The sequence below is a fragment of the Trachypithecus francoisi genome, unplaced genomic scaffold (assembly GCF_009764315.1).
Source record: "Trachypithecus francoisi isolate TF-2019V2 unplaced genomic scaffold, Tfra_2.0 Lachesis_group4, whole genome shotgun sequence".
Classification (NCBI taxonomy): Eukaryota; Metazoa; Chordata; class Mammalia; order Primates; family Cercopithecidae; genus Trachypithecus; species Trachypithecus francoisi.
In genome coordinates this window covers 53741269-53749330 of record NW_022681469.1, presented here as the reverse complement: position 1 = coordinate 53749330, position 8062 = coordinate 53741269, and positions in this window count along the sequence as shown.

Sequence of the window (8062 nt, the reverse complement as noted above, 5' to 3'; positions counted from 1 at the left end):
CCTAAACCCCAGCAGTCCTGATATTGCTTCTGGGGCCTGGAGGGGAGTAAGGGAGGCTGGTGTTTGGGGGACAGAAGAAGGCAGCCCTGTGATCAACAAAATCATGTTTCTGACACCAGGAGCAGAATTCATGTGTGCTTTTACTGCTTCCTGAGCTCTTCCTCATTTTACCCCAGGGCCGTTGGTCATGGTGTCCTGGGACCCTCTGGGGGCTTGGAGCATCGATACCACAACCATAGTCCTTCCTGTTAAATAAGAGAACTAGCAAGGGAAGACATCATTTAAAGTGTAATTTATTTATTTATATCTTGCCTTGTTCCCCAAAGCATTTATGACAGGATACAGAAATGCTTCACATACGGGAAGAGTGCATCAGTTAGGTGTGTGTGTGACAGTGTGGCTGCAATCCCAGCTCTCCTTCTCTCTTTCCCAGGAACGATGGACAAGTGCCAGCATCTTTCTGGCACCAGATTTTTCTGCCTCTAATATGGGAATGATGTCTTCCCAGTAGAATTAGGGTAGACATTAATACCAGTTCACGTAAAGTTCCTAGCACTAGCCTGGACCACAGAGGTGCTCAGTGGATAATTATTATTATTACAAGGCATAGAATGATTTAACAGAAATAAATCAAGGAGTGGGTTCATAAAATAGAGCCAAGAATGAGGTTCATACAAAAATACCTACCATGAAGTCATACGCACTTTGTCAGGGCCAGTGTGATGAGAGAAACGTGATTATTAAATCACTCACAACGTTCCCGGGCTCAGGAGAGGCAACCGCTCAGAAAGAGCTCTTTAGAGGCCTTCTGAGAAGGGCACTGTGCAACATTATAAACTGTTCTCAACAACTTCTTCAGAATAAACCCAGTGATAAGTACCACCGGCTTCCCTTTAACAGAGGCTAATGGCAACAAGCCACAGCATCGGGCAATAGAAACCATTCCTGAGAGCCAGCATCATGGAGTCCAGGCACAGTGCTCGCAGGGTCTGTGACTTAACCAGGGGCAACAACAGCAAATGCTTGCTGAGCGTCAGGAGGGCCAGTGACAGCTCTGAGCCCTCTGCATGGATCTCCTTGCTAAAGTCTTACAGCACCTGTATGACATTGTAATATGGTCATTCCCATTTACAGATGAGTAAACTGAGGCCTAGAAAAGCTAAGAAAGCTTCCCAAGGTTACTGAGCTCAAGATCTCTAGGCAGCCTTCAAACCCAGGCAGGCAGGCAAGCAGGCAGGCTGGCTCTGGAGCCCTCTGCCTCTGCCCTCTGTGGAAAACTGGTTAGGAGCGAATATCCCTGTGACAGTCCTTCATAAAGGCTGTCCTTGACAGCTGAGTCTTTGACAAATCTTGGGCAGCAGTGAGTTTAAGGAAATGTGTGAATCCTGATGAGTTCCTGAGGGGCCACCATTCTGGAAGGCTAGTTACTATGGAGCCATGTGCTTTACCTGTGGGCTGAAATGGGATAGGACCGACACACTCCCGCTCAGGATCCCAGTATGGGCTCTCACTTGAACTGAAGGTGATCCATGACCTAGGTTCAGAAAAGGCGGTGGGCAAATAGGGAAGCAAGGCCAAAGTGCACCTAGAAAGTAAGCCCCAGTCCACTCCAGTGCACAGATAAATGGATGACTGAGAATCCACAGTTCATGTATCAGGGCTGCCATAATTTTAATTGGAAAAAGTCTTTAAGGCACTTAAGTTTCTGTTCTGGCTATTTTTTAAAAAATAATGAACAGGGCCAGGTGCAGTGGTTCACACCTGTAATCCCAGCACTTTGGGAGGCCGAGGTGGGCAGATCACTTGAGGCCAGGAGTTCAAGACCAGCCTGGTCAGCATGGCAAAACTATGTCTCTACTAAAAATATAAAAATTAGCTGTGTGTGGCAGGGGTTGCCTGTAGTCCCAGCTACTCGGGAGGCTGAGGCAGGAGAATCGCTTGAACCCGGGAGGCGGAGGTTGCAGTGAGCTAAGATTGCACCACCACACTCCAGCCTGGGTGACAGAGCAAGACTCTGTCTCAAAATACATATATATATATATATATATAAAATACATATTATATATATGACATAATATATAAATATATATTATATATATGATACCCATAGGATACCTAATGCACATCACTTTTATTGTGATTTTGCCTAATACATTGGACCCTCAAACTATCAGACAAAAAACACTTGCAAAGTCTTCACCCCATAACCACCATTCCAGCAGAATTTTCCAGAAAGGCAGATACAGTATTGTGCTATTTCTGCATGGTAGACATTGCATACTTATAATTCTGACACAGCAGGACTTTAAGCCATCCAGTCTTCTGGGCTCCTCTTCCTGTGTACCCATATTAACGAGCAGAGTCCCACTCCTCTTCTGTGAGAGCCGAGTCCTCCTCAATATGTCCTGAGACTGTTTCTGAGAACTCAGTCTCCTGGTCCAGGATTGTCAGCATCCTGGCAGTGACTGCCCTTTCCCTGCCACATCACCCTGCTGTACAGGGCCCCAGTTTCTCTATCCTTTCTGCCTCAGGCTGCATTTGGCTGAATGCCGAGAAATTGGAGCACAGCATCATGGGGCAATCGCAGAAGGCCTAATGTCCTGCCCTTTAGCCAAACCACTCACCATGTCCCCTTAAGGCCTTGCCTTGCCATTACCTTGTTGGGCTTTGCTCTTCTCCAGGGGCAGCTGTCTACTCAACTAACGGCTTCCTGCAATCCCCAAATTCGGGTTACTTCCCACCAGAGCACAATACAGTTTGTTCTTCATTTTTCTTTGTTACTTCCTAGGCTATACCCAGAGCTTGCATTTCTCACCTACAAGTCCCATCAAGGCTCATGGTATTATTTATTCCCTATAAGAGAATGTATGTCCTATTATGTGAAAGTGGCCATAGTCATGGCTTTAAATAGCATTCTCCCACTGCTACAATATGTGTATTGAAGCTTACAGAATAGTTGATAGTCAGGAATTAAGTCTAAAAAAGTAAGGACCAAATAACAATATAACAAAAATGACCCCAAAAAAGAGATGCCCAAACAGTATGATCAAGCAAAGAATGGTGGTACCAAAAATAAGGGCAAGGAAGAGGAGGTGGCTGATGGCAGGGATGGCCCCATGGGGCTGTCACGAGAGAGGTGAAGGTGTATTGAGTATGAGGGATGGAGGATGTGATGAGCCGGGGGAGAGTAGGAGGGTATCACAGGGAGGAGAAACCACTTGAGCAAAGGCAGGGAGGTGGCCTGACATGTGACCCACTGGCTTGGAGGAGTGAGTAGGAGTAATCCAGGCTGGTGGGGAAGAGCAGGATCTTCACCAGGCCAGAAGGAGAAGCAGAAACCAGATGATGGAGACCCTGCCAATTGTCTTCCGGTAGCAGTTCTGAAGTGAACAAGTTGATTGCGGTTCTCTGAGTGTAAGACAGTCAACAATGTAAACTGCTAGGATGCAGCTCTCTAATTAAGACTATTTTCTTACAACATGTGTTTGTTTATTACAGAGAACTGTGATCACTTGAGGGTGTCGTGTCAACCTTGTCTCATGCACCAGCTGAATTCAGTGACACTAACATCCTGGATCCTGCAGATGAGAGTATTATGACTGCACTACCAGGGAGGCTGCCCGGGGCTGGACACTGCTCTGCTCCGGAGGTGCTTGGTTTGCAGTGTGGGCGGAGTCAACCTGAGAGAAAGCCACAGAAACGCCTTGAGCTGGAGCCCCAGGCTAGTGTTGCTATGCCAGTGGTTCTTTTTTTTTTTTTTGAGATGGAGTTTCACTCTTGTTGCCCAGGCTGGAGTGCAATGGCGTGATCTCAGCTCACCACGACCTCTGCCTCCTGGGTTCAAGCGATTCTCCTGCCTCAGCCTCCCGAGTAGCTAGGATTACAGGCATGTGCCACCACGCCTGGCTAATTTTGTATTTTTAGTAGAGACGAGGTTTTACCATGTTGGCCAGACTGGTCTCAAACTCCTGACCTCAGGTGATCCTCCCGCCTCCACCTCCTAAAGTGCTGGGATTACAGGTGTGAGCTACTGTGCCCGGCCAACACCAGTAGTTCTCAAACTTCAGCATGTGTCTGAGTCACCTGGAGGGCTATGAAAACACAGAGTGCTGGGCCCCATCCCCAGAGTTTGTGCCTTCAGTAGGTCTGTGGTGGGGCCTAAGGATTTGCGTTTGTAACAAGTCCGCAAGTAATGTGGGTGCTGCTGGTTGGGAGATCACACTTTCAGAATCACAGATTCACTCTACAGTCTCATTGTTAGCTTATAAAACTCTTCTTCTCTAGTTCTTCTTTCTGTAAAGGTATGTCCTGAGGAACCTCAGATCTGAGGGAAGAGTGAACGGTAGTCAAATGTGGAAACCACTTAAATGTCCATCAACTGATGAATGAATAAACAAATTGTGTTATATCCATACAATGGAATATTATTCACCCATAAAAAGGAATGAAGTTTTAATACACCTACAACTAGATGAACATTGAAAACATTATGCTATCCATTCTCCTTCAGGTTGGAAAAAGAAAATATCCTCACCTAAAGAAGCCATCAACAAAAGGCCACATATTGTATGATTATATCATATGACCAGAATACGTAAATTCATAGAGACAGAAAGCAGATTAGTGGTTGCCAGGAACTGAAGGAAGGGGAAGAATGGGGAGTGACTACTCACTGGGGTTTTCCCATTGTGATTAAAAAAAAGTTCTGGAACCAGTTAGTGGTGATAGTTGCACAACATTGTGAATGTACTTAGTACCACTGAATTGTACACTTTAAAATGGTCAGTTTTGGCTGGGCACGGTGGCTCACGCCTGTAATCCCAGCACTTTGGGAGGCTGAGGCAGGTGAATCACCTGAGGTCAGGAGTTCAAGGCCAGCCTGACCAACATGGTGAAACCCCATCCCTACTAAAAATACAAAAATTAGCTGGGCATGGTGGCACATGCCTGCAGTCCCAGCTACTCAGGAGCTGAGGCAGGCAGGAGAATCACTTGAATCTGGAAGGTGGAGATTGCAGTGAGCTGAGATTGTGCCACTGTACTCCAGCCTGGGCGACAGAGTGAGACTCTGTCTCAAAAAAAAAAAAAAAAGAAAAGTTAGTTTTATGTAATGCCTATTTTATCACAATCAAACAATTTTTAGAAGAGTGAATGGAGTGTTGTTTTAACTCCCATATGGGACCAATTGAAAGGTTTATAGGATAGAGGTTGGAAATGCAAAGGGCCTAAACCAGTGGTTTTCAGCCCTGATTGAGCCATCCTATCCTTGGAGAGTTTTATATCCTATCCTTGACCAATTAAATCAAAATCTCTGCAGGTAAGGCCCAGGCATCAAAAAAATTTTCAACACATCCCCGGATGAGTCTAACATACCATCAGGATTTCAAACAGTGGCCTGAAACTTCAAGGGCCAAATGAGTTAATGACCTTGGTGCAAACTGACTTGACCCATATCATAAACAATGTGTCTTCATCTTCTCCCATACTTGCTTGGGAGGGGATGTAGAGTAGAATGAGGAGGCTTTCAGAATCAGATCTGCCCAGGATTTGAAAACTGGCTCCATTACCAACTAGCTGTGTGTCCTTGGGCAAACCACATAACCCTTCTGGGTATGTTTTCTCCTAAGTGAAGAACACCATTTCAGAGGGTTTTTGGAAGGCACATATGAGGCAGCCAATTTCCCAGCTTTACCAGTGTCAGTCCCTGTTTAGTCATCATTCCATTCTTTCCATCTCATTCTAGACCGGAAAGGAGAAATAGTCTTATTTGCATGAAAGTCCTAGTACAGCTGTATCTCGTACTGTAAGTTCAGTTTCTCCCTTCACCTGAGGGTAAGTTGAAGAATAACTTCATAAGCCAGGGAGAGATACGTTTGGATCAGGCGTTAGTGATAACAGGTGAGCCCAATAATAACCCTTTTGCACTCATGATCAGATGTTTTTTATGCACCAAGCTTTATAATGTTGTAGATATACTCTAAGACAAAAACAGATAAAACTCACCTACAATTTTGAATCATTCATAAAATAATTTGGATTTTTCTGTTTCTGGTGAGTCCTTATTCTTTGGTAATATAAGGAATATATTTTTATTCAACTACAATTAAGGCATAGATATAATTTTATACTCTGCATTTTCTTTTCCTCACTATCTTCAGCATTTGTCATGTTTCTATAGTTCATTATTGACATTTTAATGACTACAGAGTATTTCATTTCATTCATTGAATAGCCTTACTATAATTTATTTTGATATTCCTCTATTAAGCCTTTTGACTGCTTCTAAGTTTTCAATATTAGAAATTGTACACAGTAAAAATGTTTCTGCATATAACTTTTAATTTCCTTTGACTTCTTTTCTTTCTTTTTTTTTTTTTTTGAGACAGAGTCTTGCCCTGTTGCCCAGGCTGGAGTGCAGTGCCACGATCTTGTCTCACTGCAACCTCTGCCTCCCGGGTTCAAATGATTCTCTTGCCTCAGCCTCCCGAGTAGCTGGGATTACAGGCACCTGCCACCATGCCCAGCTAATTTTTGTATTTTTAGTAAAGATGGGTTTCACCGTGTTGGTCAGGCTGGTCTCGAATTCCTGACCTCGTGATCCTCCCACCTCAGCCTCCCAAAGTACTGAGATTACAGACATGAGCCCCTGCACCTGGCCTTGACTTATTTTCTTAAAATAAATTTCCTTTAAGTTACTGGATCAAGGGGTGTGAACATTTTAAGGTTCTTGAATGTAGTATCAAATTGCTTTGGTAAAGGATTGTACCAATTTACACTGCTACCAGCAGGATGTGGGTGTACATTTTCAACAACTTGACAGCACCGAATTTCATCATTTAAAAAAGGTTTATGAATTGTACATAATTTAATTTAATATAAACTAATAAATTACTGTGTCCAACTTTTGAGCATGCATAAAATTTTTTTCCCATTTCTTTTTTGGTGGCATCCCTACTATTTTGTAAACTGCTTGAGGGCAGTGAATAATTCAGGGAATCCCTCCTCCCAGTAATTCTTCAGTTTTGATAATAGCAGTGGGTTTTGGGTTGTTTTGTTTTCAAGATAAACTAAATTACCCTTTATTTCACTGATGTTGGCAGCCCCAGAGGACTCTGTTTGCAGGAAAAAAATGTATGAAGATGTCCATAGGTGGGAAGTAGCCCTCTCCCACACAACGAGAAGAGCAGCTAAATCATTGCTGTTTTCTCCCAGTCTCTCCCTGCACTCCCATCTCATTTCCTGTCTGCTCCTGAAGAGCCAGCTCAGTATGAACTAAGGAAAAGCTATTTGTAGCGTGCACGGGAGGAAAAAGAACCCAAATAGGCTCTTCCTAAGCTATTGAGCTTAGCTTTCACTCTTTCCAGCAGGAAAAGGTTCGTGCATGCCCAGATGATACTACTTGTACTTTGGTACCCATTGATTGGGACAGTTTGTGCCAATGAAAAGCTGCTGTGAATTCAGTAATGCTTTTTAAATATGTATTTTAATTTCAGTGTCTATATAAATTTCAAAAACAGCAATAAAGAATATGCTTGAGACCAATTTATCCGGCTACATCTATTTGGTGCATATTTGCATTCTTAGATTCCTTAAATGTCCTCTGCACAAAGGTTAGGAAATTGTGCCCTGACAATAAACCAGTATCTTATTAGAACTAAGAGGTTAACCAGTTAAGAGGACTAGAGAAGTCACTGTTAACTCATACTTTGTTAGTATTTAATACAGTAACCTGCCTCTGCTAGAAGTAAGGACTCCTCAACTTTTAAAGATAGCTAATTTTAGAAGTCTGCTTCCTACCTGTTCACCTTTTTCTCATTGGTGACAGCAGCAAACAATTAATGGCATTTCTTAAATGTCTTGCTGTCTGAAATAAGATCTTTTTCCAATTAAAAAGTAACAAAGGCTTCCCCTCTCCTCTGCTTCCTTCTTTGGCTGTAACATCTTGACATCGCTCTCTCTGTCTCCTGTTTTATCTAAGACTGAGCTTGTGTGAAAACAAAATAAGTCATATGCTTCTATTGGGGGGGATTATTTGTGACTTTGGTTTTAAAGAAAATTTATG